Raw genomic sequence first — 14,320 nt, 5'->3', positions numbered from 1 at the left:
CAGTTGCCGCCAACTGGCGTTGCTGCAGGTTGCAACTTCCTGCTGTCATCCAGTTGCTCGCGAATCAGATGCTGTTGACTGACGTTGGCTGCAGGGTACATCTCACCATGGCCATCCAGTTGGTCGCGAACGAGATGTCGGCGACTGGCGTTGGCTGAAGGGTCGATCTCACCGCGACAATCCAGTTTGTTGGGACTCGGGTTGCGTTTAGGCCGGTGATCCTTCAGCCAAAGGGATGAGTACGTCCGGGAGTAAGAGTTATAGAAAAAAGGATTTATTTTACATATTTACAGTGGCTACAAATATGGAAGCCCACTTCATGGGAGCGCAGTTTGAAAGTCTCAGCTCACTGCATGTCTGAGCACATATCAGAACACGTCTGAACACTCCACTGCACCCAAAGTGTCTGCTTATAAAATAGACGTCTTCCCTAGTTGACCCGACTCGGGAATCAGATACCTTGATGCGACCAATCAGTGGAGTCGTATTGTTCACTGAACTCCGCCTCTAATGTTGCACCCTTGCCTTCGCATTTGCCGCAACTACGTGGCTTGTGGGAAACCGAGTTAGTCGCCGTTCCCACGGTAGTAATTTCACGAAGTCGGTGGTTGTGGTCGCTTCTAAGTGAGCTTTGTTATCACGTCTGAGCCGGTGTCGGACCGCGTCGCCAGGTAGGCGGCCGCTGCGCCAGGTAGGCGGCCGCTGATGAAGAGGTGGCATCGGGGGAAGCACCCAAAGGATGAGCACTGCCGATTTGAGACGCTTGTTTGCCCATCGCCGTCGGTGTCGGGCACTGTCGCCGTCTGGGCGACGCCGATGAAAGGGCCTGCCTAGATGGAAAGTGCCAAAGAATGCGCACAGCCGATTCGGGACGCAACACCGGCCGTCAGACCGGGGTGTGTGCGCAGGAAAACCTCGCCGTGGAGTACGTCACCATTCGTCGCCTAGCAATGCGTTGCCCAGCAGCGCCGCGCCTGACCACAGCTGCTGAGGTGGAGCTAAGCCGTGAGGTCATCACGTCGCTGCGGCGGCGACAGAATGCCCCGTGTCTCCGCGCCGACCACATCGCCGTGAAGATGGGGCGACCGAAGAAGTGCGTTACTCCCGAAGAAGAGGAAGCGCGGCGCGAAAATCGTCGCGCCGCTACTCGACAGCGGATGAGACGCCCTCGGGCCCATCCCGAATATCGCGCCGGTGAAGCGCTGGTAAAACGACGGCGATTTGCAGAAGATTTGGAGTTACGAGCTCGCGTTGACGAGCAAAAAAGCGTGTGTGGAGCCAGAAGTTTCAACAAGACATCCGGAACTGCGAGTCATGCCGAAAGTTCACCGGCAAGTTCGGAAAGCCATGGGAGGTGCCGGTAGATGGTTTTACCACGAGTTTCTAAGCTGTGAGTTTGGTCACAGTTGTCGAGTTTGCGTTAGGTTGTGGTTTGACGTAGTTGTGACATCGGACGGCGACGAAGACAATGACAACGGCACGGCACTGAAAAAAAACCCTGTAGATGCTTTAATGACTGAGTCTTCATTGTTCTTCGGGCTACTGATGATCCCATCGTGATACCGCGTAAAATAAATTTTGGTCGAGTCTAGAAGAAAAGGCATAACCTCGCGAAAACTTAGCCGATCCGAGGTAGAGCTAGGTGGGATCACCAGCTTCCCTGTTTGCACAGTCTTCACACCACTAGTGTGAAGCTGCCCCCCCCCTTTTTTTTTCACACCAGCCTATAGTATGCCCCGTGCTACCTGACGAGCAACAATGATGCTCGTATATTACAAAGCACCTTTTCCATCCGTATTGGCGGAGCTCACCGCTGTAAAGGACGGTTTATCAGCCATGATTCCTACGCCCCACTGCTTGTCTTCGAAAAGAATGCGTATATACAGAAACTCCGCGCAGGCTGTTTGAGCGCTAGAAAAAGTAACCAGCTGAGCTCCTTAGTGGTAGCCTCAGAAGTGAATCGCCTTATTGACTCGTGCAGCTGTCCTGTATGGGTACTGTACACCCATCAATCTGCACGTGCCCAACTAGACGCATGATGCCGCGTGTCATCCAGCGGAAGTCCAAAAACCGTTGCCTCTGTTTCATATTTCCCCAAAGGACAGCTTGCTCTTGAGAAAACAATCACTCCGGCGCTACACGCGTGCATCACGTGGAACGGACCTTCGCGGCGGCTTAACTTACCGAGAGGATGTTGCGCTCAGGAGGATCCGCGTGGACTCCTGGCATCCAGGCCACTTGGACATCCGGTGTACAGCCTCCCCCACTCGTCTGCCCTTTCTGCACAGCCCTAGCCACAGAGGCAAGGCTGGATCATCTCCCGGGTACCTGTCCGGCCCTCACGACACTGGCACGCGGCACCTGCGCGGCCCTGGCTACCACCCAGGTCTACCACATCACCTAAAGCCGCTCTAGATGCATGGACCTTTGCACCGGCCGCTCCTGGACTTCATTCAGGAAACATACTTACTGTAATGACGAGACACAGAGACAGCACCCGTTCCTGGGCCGGCTGTTCTATATTCTCCTTCGTCTTCCTCCTCTCTCCTCGCGCCCGCCTTGCGAGCGCCCGAGGCCAAGGTCACTTCGTCTTCACACTCGGCCACGCTGCAAGTATACGGCGCATTTAATACCGAGGAAACTTGTCCAGGGAGTGCGGTCGTCGTTGGTGAGCCATCCAGTGCGTAACCAGCTCTTCTGGCGGTCGGCACTGGCTGTTGCGCGAGGGTCGCAGGTTTCGCCGACGATTATCCCGTCGCCGATGGGCACGTATCACAGGATATTTTGTCCAATGCACAGCTGCTCTGCTCAGCTGTTGCGTGCGTCTTTGCACTGTTGCCGCTGGCTGATCAAGCCTCACCGATGTACTCGAATACGCAGAGCTCGACGAAATACAAACTGCTGCTGATTTGCCCTTTGTCGAAGGTGATGTAAGGGTAGTGCGCTTTGAAGCCGATAGTTGCTTGCGCATCTGCTTCCTTGAGTGTTCCTTGCGGTGTCTTGCGATGGTACCTTGCAATGGTCTCTCGAGCGTCTTAAGGCTTCTTGCGCGTGGTGTGCGTCGTTCGCGTCTTTCGCGTACAGGCAGTTCTTTGATGAGGTCAACGTCAGCCGTGTTACGCGCCTTCGGTCCCTTCAGCAAGGCCTCACTCAGCACGGGGCCAACAGCCACGCATTCAGCCAATGAATGCGTTGAAATTCGAGCATCTGGCGTGTCCGGACGGCCCTGCCCGCTGAAATCCATGGACACGTCGGGCTACCAGAGGGCCAGCCGCCCAAGCACAACAGGAGCCGGTGCCTCCATGCGCTCCGGCATTGAATTCGGGAGCCCCCTCACCGACCGCTGTGGACGCAAAGTGGTCACGGTCTCTAAGAGTGATGGTGTAGTTTCGGAGGCTGACGCAGAGACTGAGACCCCCGGTGGAAAAATTGACTCGCATCCGCGGTCTACCACGGAGCAGGCTGCGAACCCACCTACTGAAACCTTGCCGAGTGAAGCTGCAGCTGCGAGGTGGTGCTGCTTCCGAGTGTCGCCGCGTTGTCGTCGCAGCAGCGCAGTTGACGTGGTCTGCCGTGTGTTTATAGGTTGTGGAGCCGATGATGCCGGTTTGTGACCTACCGCTCGGTGGTGACTCGAAGCTGGAGCGGTAGTCGCCGTGCACTTCACATCGTCTGCGATGGGGCCGACGACGACATTCGGGGAGCCGGCTTCTGCGGAGGGGCAGCTTGCGGACCTCTCTGTCCAGGCGTTGCTGGGAAGTACTGCCGCGTCAAGGTGGTGGTCCTCAGGAGCTCTGGCCGCAGACCAGTGCTGTACGGTCTCGTCGCACGCACACGTGAGCGGGGCGAAAGCAGCGATCAGAGCTGCACTCCATTCAGGCCAGGACCGCTGTTTGATTCCGTCGTAGTTTTCCCACGCCCTGGCGGCACCTCGAAGTCACCCCGCGGCAACCAGCCGTGTCGTGTTGTCGGGACAGGCATGGCGTGCCCCGAGCGCGTTGGCCGCTTGCACCCACAGAATAGGGTCACTCGTAAATCCGTGGAACTCCGGTAGTTCCGATGCAGCAGGTGATGGAAAGGCTGCTAGAGGGAAACCGGAGGTGGCGGAAACTAAGTAGTCCAGCTGCTGTGACAGCAGCGAGATGGCTCGCATGGCGTCGGACAAGCTGCCGGCTGAGCCGCCCGTTGAGTCAGGGGCGGAATCCACGCACCCTGATGCGGCGGCAGCGGCCGCAGTACTCGGGCCAGCCAGACCAGTGGCCAAGGGAGCGTGCACGGCATCCGTTGAGCCAAGACTGGTGGCAGTCGCGGTACTCACTGTAGCCGGAAGCACGGCCAGGGGAGCGTGAACGGCATCTCTTGCTGGCGTAGTTGTCGCTGGTGTCGTGGGGCAGAGATCCAGGGTATGGGAAGCATGGACGGCGTTCCCTAGCCGCAGGAGGCACCCAGGACGCCGAGAATCCATGTCCAAGGCAGCGTGGACGGCATGCCTTGGCAGCTCGGGGATCAAGGTAGTCCTAGGTACGGCAGCCATGCCAAGGGAAGCGTTGACGGCGTTCCCTCGCCAGACGGACCCTGCACGGCGAGATACCGGAGGACGAAAGGCCTCCGCAGCACGGTGCTGAAGGCTGGAGCGCCTTAAGACGGGGCTTTCGTCGGCTGCGCCATTGTAATGACGAGACACAGAGACAGCACCCGTTCCTGGGCCGGCTGTTCTATATTCTCCTTCATTTTCCTCCTCTCTCCTCGCGCCCGCTTTGCGAGCGCCCGAGGCCAAGTTCACTGCGTCTTCACATATATTTATTTAGTGTATGTCGTAGGGTATACTGGCGCCAATAAAAAAGAACATGGCGCGCGAGATCGAGCCACCATCCTCGTCCGATCAGCCTCGCATGCTTTTACTCGCACACAGAGCATTCGGCATGCGGCCACGATGTTATCCCATGTGGACCTTATACGGAACATCATGGCGACGTGTACACCCACGGCGGAATGCGCCCGGAGTATCCATATTATTGCTCTCGGCAATAAAAGTACAAAATAAAGCATTCAAAATAATCTACGCTAATACCCACTTCACGTCATCAAAGCCTGCATCCCAGTTTTTTCACTTCAGTGGACTGTCGCTATAATAAAGATTTGGTTTACCTCATTACGGAAGCAAAAATTGACAAGGAAGGCTACCTGAAACCACCGTACCGGCATTCTGGTTGAAAGAAGCCTGACCAGTGAATTCGACTGCTTATCGCATGGTGTGACGCTCTGACGCTGGCAGCTTGGGTTTATATCCACCATCGGTGATGTAAGCCTCCGGTGACGCTGCGGTCAAGGTATATGTAAACTGGTAGCGAAGCTTCCACAGAAGCCCATACGTTCAAAACATGGCGGCTTATCAGCGGTTCATGGGGCTTAGCGCCATCTGTGTGAGGAGGGAACACTTCCAGTGGAAGAAAAAATAATTTGACGTCATATCCGTTAAAAACAGAAGTGACGTCATTTTGTTCTCATAGGCGCGAAATTTGTTTTCGGAGGCCTGCCATTAGAGCTGTATATTCAAATGGGCGTTCGAGCTTTCAGCGCGGAAAGCGATGCAGGAAAAGGTCAGCCGTACGGGTTACGAAATCGCATCGCTGCACAGAACGTACTTTCTTTGGAGGCCGACGAATGCTTTGGGCGTAGATTGCGTAGAGTGCTCGTCCTTTCATCGGACGCCAAGCCCGTCGGCCAGCGCTGTCGCACGAGAACAACAAAAGTAAACAAGTATCTGACGGTCGCAACTCACTGGTTTTGAATGTGCAGGTTAAGAAACAATAAACCTACCCGCGTCACCTACTTCAGACAAACGTCGACATGCAAAACAACACATGTGAGAGGGGCGTTTTGTAACAGGTGAACTTTACGAGCGTGCCTTTCCACGCACTCCAAAAGCTGTATTGCATTGCAAGTGATAGCGGCGTCAACGCCCGCCGTATCGATGGGCGCTCTCACGGTGCGCGCTGAAAAAATGCATTTATTCATAATGATCCAGTAAAATAGAGTTGTATCTTCTCGCCATGCGTATATAAAATGTATTAGGAATTTTATTCTCGTTGAATGAATATAATTGCGTGTCGCTTTATTAAAAAACGTCTTTTTCTTTCCCAGTGTTTATTCCCTCCAAACATAGTCGCGCTTCAATCGCTGCTCCCATAACCACCCTTGCTGATGTTGGTGACAATTGGTTCTGAACCGCTTTTCGCCCGAAGCTTCGCGACCTATGTGGATCGACCTTGCTGCGGTGGCGCTGTCCCTTATCGGAGACGTGGTGCAGCATGCAGCCGTGTTACGCCGGGCTAGTAAGTGGCGAGGCGGAGGCTGCGCCGGTTAATGCGCAGTGTGTCGCCTCACTCGTAATTATGAAAGTTGCAGTGGCTTAGCTCGGCTATGCCAGGATATACGTAGCGTTAGCAAAGGTTCAGCTGATTATTCTTAGCTTTCCTGGTTGTCTAGATTGTCAAGGATTAGCTTGATTGTCATGCATACTGCTGCTCCAATGACACACACGCGGTATACGTATTATGTGGCACATGTATTCATTCCTCCTACGCTCAACCGCTAATTGCCGGGCAACTACTTCGGGATCCGATGAGTCAAGCTTCTCCGTTCTTCTGCGCTGTTGAGCAGCATTTGCGCTCTCCTTCTCCATGGCTATACCACACTGGCAAACGTCAGTCAGAAGCGCAGCGGCTCCAGCGCAGTGTCAGACGGCGACTGCACAGCGAGCGCGCGCCGGCGCCAGTGCGTCTACCACGGCTACGACGTCACTCCTCTGGAATGCGCAGACCGGCGGCGGTGAGTCGCGCGCGGCGGCGGCGGAGTGCGCGAGAGGTGCCGGCTCCGGTTGCTCCGGTGCGCAAGCCGTGTGACATCACTGATCCTTGCGCATGCGCAGCACGGCTCTTGATGTGCCGCGCGAAACGGGCTTGGCTAGGCCAGTGTAGCTAACGCTACAAAAACCTATGACTGTTCATTAGCTTTTAAAACCATAGAAATTTTCACCGTTTATTGTAACAGTTAGCATGATGATCAAAGTTATCCTGTGAATACAAAAATTACGGGGACATCAATAACCAATTTTGACCGACCTTGCTCATTGAAAGCCCGGCACACCCGGAGCTTCGTAAAAACGCACTCGGATCTTGGGTAAATCAAGTTGCCGCATCATCAGTGGCTTTCGTTTGACCTTTTCTTTCCTGTTCAGTTACATGATTTTACTTCTTTTTTGAAACGAAGCAATACCCTTCTTTAATTTGGGGTGCAGAAAAATTGTTCCCGCTGTGCCGGCAGTTAAAATACACATTTTTGTATTGATTTCTGCATTCTTTTTCTATTATTCTAGCCATATGGTGCTGTCGCCACCGCAGCATGGCCCAAATGCATATCACGATTTCTGAGATCATAGTTTTGTTCTTGCCTGGATCGTCTGTCTGTATACTCGTATACGTGAAGTTTACTACCTACTGCGCAACATGTTTATTTGTCTTGTTTGACGCATGATATACAGTGACGTTTCCTTATATACGTAGATTTATTGCAGACTTATACGTATATTTAAATTAAAATTAAATTATGGGGTTTTACGTGCCAAAACCAGTTCTGATTATGAGGCACGCCGTAGTGGGGGACTCCGGAAATTTAGACCACCTGGGGTTCTTTAACGTGTGCCTAAATCTAAGTACACGGGTGTTTTCGCATTTCGCCCCCATCGAAATGCGGCCGCCGTGGCCGGGATTCGATCCCGCGACCTCGTGCTCAGCAGCCCAACACCATAGCCACTGAGCAACCACGGCGGGTATACGTATATTTAAATATCTTGTTGCGATGTTTTGTGTATACAAGCAGTGAACTTGGTTTCACGCGACACTTTCTTGCCATTTATCTTCGCATTTGTATATTCCATTCTGTCTTCGCATTTCTAATGTATATTTTGCGGAACTGTATTCACTGTACTCACTGTTGCGACTATAATTTTGGTGCAATTACAATATACGACCGGTAACATCTGCTCCTGCGCAATCCATTGCAATGAAGGACAGCGTCATTGAGGTTTTGCCCTGGCCATTGCATATGTACAAAAACGTAAACAAGGTTGTTGAATGACAAAGATTCATCGAAATATTTGTCCTCAACTTGTTCATTTTATGGCCTTTACGTTTTTCATATCAGCTGCATTCACTGATTTTCTGGTTCCGAACTGATATAGTTCTAAAGTTCGCGTGATATTTTCTGTACTTATTAGACAGACAAAAAAAAAACGCGGAAGCATTGATATCAGCTATTTCTGCCACAATTTTAGGGACATACGAAGATATTCTTTTATGAGAAAATACATAATTTACTTGTCTTGACAGGGCGTTTGGGTTAAATAATTCGTTTGCAGCATCCAATATACAATGACATTGGCAATGGCAATGCAGTTATTATCCATGCATTTGATGCCTCGACAACGTTTATAAGGAGGAGGCCGCGTTGCAACTTGAGCCCCCCCCCCCCCCCCCCCCGAAAAAAATTTCTGGCTACACCACTGCCGTGAGGTCACGAAATAAACCTGCAACAGCTTGCGTGAAGACACGTTTCAATTTTCTGTTCTGCCAATTTCTATGAAAGATGGATCAGCCATATTTATTTTAATATTCTATGAGCTTTCTAGCAACAGGTCGTTCACGCAAGGGCAGGATTGCCCTATGTAGATAGGCGGATGACCTTTGAAGCTAGGAAAACTTCGCGCCATCACTCGAAAATTCGGCTTCTAGAATGTATCCAGGGGTTATGGCCTATAGATCGTTCTTCGCGTTTACGTACAACACATCCTGAAAATTACCATAGTAGCACCGTAGCTTTGCACAGGTAGCTATGGATGATGCTAGAGCTACAATATTACAGTTGTGTAAAATCTTGTAGATGCTTAAATAGATGCTACTTGTAGTAAGTTGATGCCGCAAACGCGCGGTGCAAGGAAACAACAAAAGTGAAGCTTGACCTGTAGTTGTAGGTTCACCCACACAGGAAACAGCCTGAATGGAAAACAAGGGAAATCAGCCGCGGCGGCTCAGTGGCTATGCCCTTTTCTTATAGTGAAGAAAAGGTCGCCCGTTCAAACCCGGTATGCGGCGGCCGCATTACGATACATGCCCACGTGTACTTAGATTTATGGTACCTTTAAAGAGCTCCAAGTGGCCAAAATTAATGCGAAATCTTGCACTAGTTTCTCTTAGTTTGTACCTTCTTAAGTAAAGTTAAAGCACATAATTTGATTTTTGGAGACAAGGACAAGTACTGTTCAGTACGGGTCCGGTAAAAATAACACTTTTTGCCGTGTTTCGCGAAGCTGTGAGATTGTTTTGTCCATTACGTCAAAAGGCTACATCAAAATGTGAAACTAGTGCTTGATACGTTTCTGTCAAATACTTTCAGTTTTCCGCAGAACTTTGACTCCAGACGTTTGCAACCTTTGCGAACAATTGGCGCAGTCTTGGTGGCACACTGCAGAACCAGAATTAGCGAATCGCTGTTGCAGAATCTCCAAAAAACGGGCCTGCATGCTTATATTTAATTTCATACTGACGTTATATATGCTGCGTGACAACCGAAGCGAAAAGAAAAGAGAACATTGGCGAGAAGCACAACAACTAGCACCAGTAGGCAACTTACCTAAAGGCATCTCAACAATCTTCGAAGTGAGGGTGAGGCAGTCCTCGTATGCACTGCAAACAGGAGTCACCTAGGAAATTGTATAACGGCCAATTACTCAAAACAAGCGACACAAACTGCCGGTGTGCATATGTACCTCACTTTTCAACGTTCCGCAATTAATACATTTAGGAACATTAATACGCTCTGCCTAGTCCATCGCTCATTACATGACGTGTTGTACAACTGTCAACCGAGTCGTGGAACACAAAGCAAATAAGCAAGGCGAGGATATGATCGCGTTGTTTGTAGCATTATGCGCAACTTTCCTACAAGGCGTCACGACGCATGATACTGGTCGGGACGGCGAGCGACACGATTATTGGAGCGAGGACTAAAAGAAAGGCAGTGGTTGTACGCGACATTTGCGGGAACACCCAATACATCAAGCAGATTGTGGGAAAGGGAGGCCGTGAAAGTGGTCTGTTCTACCCTGGACAAGGCACATACGGTGTGCCAAGACGTTATATCGGAGCCCATGCAATGTCCACTGCCCCTGTCTTCTAAGGATTATGAATGTGTTCAGCATTCTTTTCCTGTTGTAACACTTCGTGGTTTGTACCTTCTTCCTAGCCTCTTTACTCGGCACTCTTACTTAGAAAAACAGAAACAAAAACAGAAAGACATGAAATACTTCGGTACTTGTCGATGTCGAACCTGGGATCCAAGGGAAGCAGCACGATGCTGTATCCGCTCGCTCACGATCACGGGCTTAGCAGCGAGATAATAATCCTCAGCGTTAGCAGGCACCGACACGCCAACGGTGCAATCTCGGACGCCACGCAAAAGGAGGAAGACTTCGCGGGCGCGCCGCTCGATGATGCAGCGTGTGCAGAGAGAAGCGCATGAGAGGAGCCGGCTGTAGAGCATGGCTCATATTTCACGCGTTTCGGTGGTGGCTCTTTCAGTCCTCTCCATTGACCTTAAAAGCGGATCACGTGATGACAAAAAACAATGACCATACGTTATCAAGTGGCATCTCTGAATTTAGAAACACGCGCTTGCACATGATCTCATCAATTCATTACTTACCGCTGGAAAGTCACCCGTCTTTCGCTATTTCACAAAACTTTCCATCACACCACACATCACAATGACTTCATACTACGGTCTCAATACATTTCAAACCACGTCGATCACCGTAATAAGGAAGGAATTGATTCATGCCACACGAAGTCTTTATTTCTGTCTTTCAGCCCCCGTACATCTCAAAAATGGCACCACCTTCCCTCAAGTGTCGTTTCCATCGCCGATAACAAGCGTTTTCGCGAAACGTCACCTTACATTTGATACTGAGGAGAGTAATTATGTTACGAGAACTCACTGCACTTGTTTGCTTGTTTTATTTTGGTACTTTTCAACCACTCCCCATTTTAATTCCTTGTAGCCCCGAGGTCATTAAAAATAATTGAGTAAATAAATAAATAACTAAACAATAAACGACTATTTGCTAATCCTCTCGATAAAGAATGTCCACCACCAAATCATATTTGCACCCCCATTTGATTGCTATTTGCATGACCGAAGACAAACATCCCCAAAATATGGGTTCCGCCAACTTTTTCTAGCTTATTTTTTTCTTCTTCTTTCGGGTCGTGACAAGCAGGGATCGACGGCTAGTTGGCAGGGAAGGCATAGCGCGACGGACAGGACGGTCATCCAAGCCCAACACGCAGCGGCCAACTCCTCGCGCACTTTTCTACTTCTTCCTTTTCCTTCGGCTGCGCCGTGCAGTGCGACAATTTCCACGGGGGCAGACAAAGCTCTCCGAGCGATTTACTTAGCAGCATCCGCGAGGAGCTGGCCGCTGCCTGTTGGGCTTGGACGACCGTCCTGTCCGTCGCGCTATGCTAGCCATCCATCTTTTGTGTAAACAAACCCATCCCATTCGTTACAATTTGGTGGAGATGCTGGGTACATCCCACTGGACGACCGAGCTCTACTACCCCTTCGACGAAACGAATGGTTGGCCGGGCTACCACCGGGAGGCGCCGACATGAGCGATTCGGACGGAGGAGACGTTCGCGAGCAAATCGCTGCAAAAAGCATTCGGGGGCCCGAGGCAAGCTGGTTACTGGACACCTCATCGAGAACCCCACACATTATCAGGCAAAGTAAATGAGGACGACGAAGACTGGTTCAGACACTACGAGAGGGTGAGCCGCCACACTGAATGGAGCGCATCTGCGCTGCTCTCTGACGTTGTCTTTTACCTTGCTGGAACTGCCCTTTTGTGGTTCAACAATAACGAGGGATCGCTCACAACTTCGGACGGCTTCGTCGAGGAGTTAAAAAAATGTTTTGGCGATTTGCTTTAAAAAAAAAGGCTGAGCAGGTGTTTTTACGACGATCGCAGTTACCGGTAGAGACGTGTACTACCTATATTGAAGAAATCCTGAAGCTTTGCGGAATTGTAAACGCGAGCATGTCGGACGAGGATAAGGTTGGACACCTACTCCAGGGAATTGCGGAAGATGTATACAATTTTTTTATCTCTAAGGAAGACCTCACTACCCCGTCCGACTAAAGGCGTCACTGTCGTACGTTCGAGGCTCTGAAAACACGCCCCATTCATCTGAAGTTTGGTTGGCTGGACAACGTGACCAACATAGCAAGTGTGGACATATCTGCCTCTAACGATCTGGTTGCTTTGGTCCGGCAAGTTATTAGAGACGAACTGGCTCATTTTCAAGGCCCGGATGCCAACCGCGTGTGCCACCAATGCTCCGTTGATGAGCGCTACTTGGAGGCACCGGCGGCCTGGCCGCGATCTGCCTGCGGTGACCGCCCCGTTTCCGACAACGCTCATGCCCAGAGCACCATGATCCAGCCACAAGCAACGAGTTTTGAATGTCGACATGACAGACAGCCTCGACATGGGTCTCCCGTCTACAATACGTCTTGGAGGTTAGGGCCCAACATCAATTAAAATCACGGCCCACCTGTGTGCTACAGCTGCGGGGCTCAGGGACACATCGCGAGGTATTGCCGCCGTCGCCCAGAGCGTAACTGAACAAGTAACTCAGCGCAATATAAAAGACAGACACAAGAAAGGGACAAACAAGGAGAAGCGCTACTCACAACTGTTTAATGCAAAGGAAGGATTGTACACACATATATATCCTCTTGTCACGCAAGCGCAGGCCAGACGATAAGAAAGGCTCGTGTAGATTAAACGAAGCACGCCCAGAGCGTGCTTCGCGAAACCGCGCATATCTTCCCCGCATGCAAGAAGCTACATCTTGGCAACCATTTGTCCCTTGCCGCCAGCCATCTCGAGACTGCACGTACATGCCAAGAAATGACTCCCCAATGTCCGACCACAGCCCAACTCCACCGCAGACTTGGACACGTCGATCGCCATCTCCATGTCGCCGCTCTCTTACGCAGCCCCAGCTGGCGAACTAGCTGGTGCGACCGATGGAGGCGAGGTCGCGGAACGGTCAGTTTTTCAAATGCCTCCGTCTGTCGTCACGGTAAAGAACAAAGTGTGTGTTTGTTTTGACGGTGTAAATACGGTGCATGGCTTCAGTAGATACTGGTGCTTCTATATCTGTGATTGTCTTTCTTTCAAGAATTGCTTAGGACCGAAAGTAACGTTTGCTTGGGATGGAAATACCACGTTTCACGGAGTTGGCGGTGAGCTGTTACGTCCTATGGGAGTATGTTCCTTTGTGCTAACCGTTGGTGGAAGGTTATTTCGAACCGAGTAGTAGCACGCGCCACGCATGACATAATTCTTGATTATGACTTTTTACGGGAGTGTGGAGCAACATTAGCCATCAGGGCTGGCGAAATTTCGCTCAGAAGCGATACCAGACTGCCCGCGCTAGGCGCCATTGCATGCTATCGGCAAGAAGTATTTTCCGTGTCCATTGATGTACTTTTGCATGCGCAGACGACAATGTTCATCCCTGTGACCTCGTCGCGCGTCCGTGCTGGTTCCTGCTGCGGATTAATTGAAGCCGAATACGTCAACACTCTAAAGAAGAATGTACTTGTCCATGGGTCACTTATCGAAGTCGTAGGAGGTTGTGCTCACGTTTGGATGGTGAATATGTCCTCCGAGTCAGTTATTTTGCTTGCCGGACTGAAGGTAGGACGCTTCGAAGAAGATGGTGTGGTGAGAATTCGTACGGTTGATACTTCTATGGACGCAAGCTCCCCACTCAGGGACCACTCTTCAAAATTTAGGAGCTTGATTGATAAATCGCTCCCATATTCCCACAAACAAGCGCGCCAAGAGCTCCTTGTCCGCTATGCGTCAGTGTTTGACTTTGCACAAGAGTGCCCACATTCACCACCGCACTCCCGCGTACACCACCCCATCAATACTGGAACAGCGTCGCCAATACGACAGAAGCCGTACCGGGTTTCTCCTGCCGAGCGCAAAGTGATGGCCGAACAAGTTACATACATGCTACCTATCATACGTCAACTGGCGGCCAAGATAGGACTCGCAATTTGCACGCAGAGATCCACAGAGCCGTACACCTCCTATATTCAGGATGTGCTGGCCCTGTGCCGCAAGGTCGACAAGGACACGCCTGAAGCGGGCAAAGTCGGACACCTACTGAAAGGCATAGCCGAT

At 51.1% G+C, this 14,320-nt stretch overlaps 1 long non-coding RNA gene across 1 annotated transcript in view; it reads right to left on the bottom strand.

Annotated features, from left to right (window-relative positions):
• Positions 1-9,685: 9,685 nt before the first annotated feature.
• The window catches only part of LOC125940721 (uncharacterized), a 98,285-nt gene continuing 93,650 nt past the window's right edge, over positions 9,686-14,320 (bottom strand). The window contains exon 3 of the long non-coding RNA XR_007463921.1: positions 9,686-9,760. This is a non-coding gene — a long non-coding RNA (uncharacterized LOC125940721). The remainder of the gene's footprint in view (positions 9,761-14,320) is intronic.

The sequence above is a fragment of the Dermacentor silvarum genome, chromosome 10, assembly GCF_013339745.2.
Source record: "Dermacentor silvarum isolate Dsil-2018 chromosome 10, BIME_Dsil_1.4, whole genome shotgun sequence".
Classification (NCBI taxonomy): domain Eukaryota; kingdom Metazoa; phylum Arthropoda; class Arachnida; order Ixodida; family Ixodidae; genus Dermacentor; species Dermacentor silvarum.
This window is presented reverse-complemented; position numbering and strand designations above follow the sequence as displayed.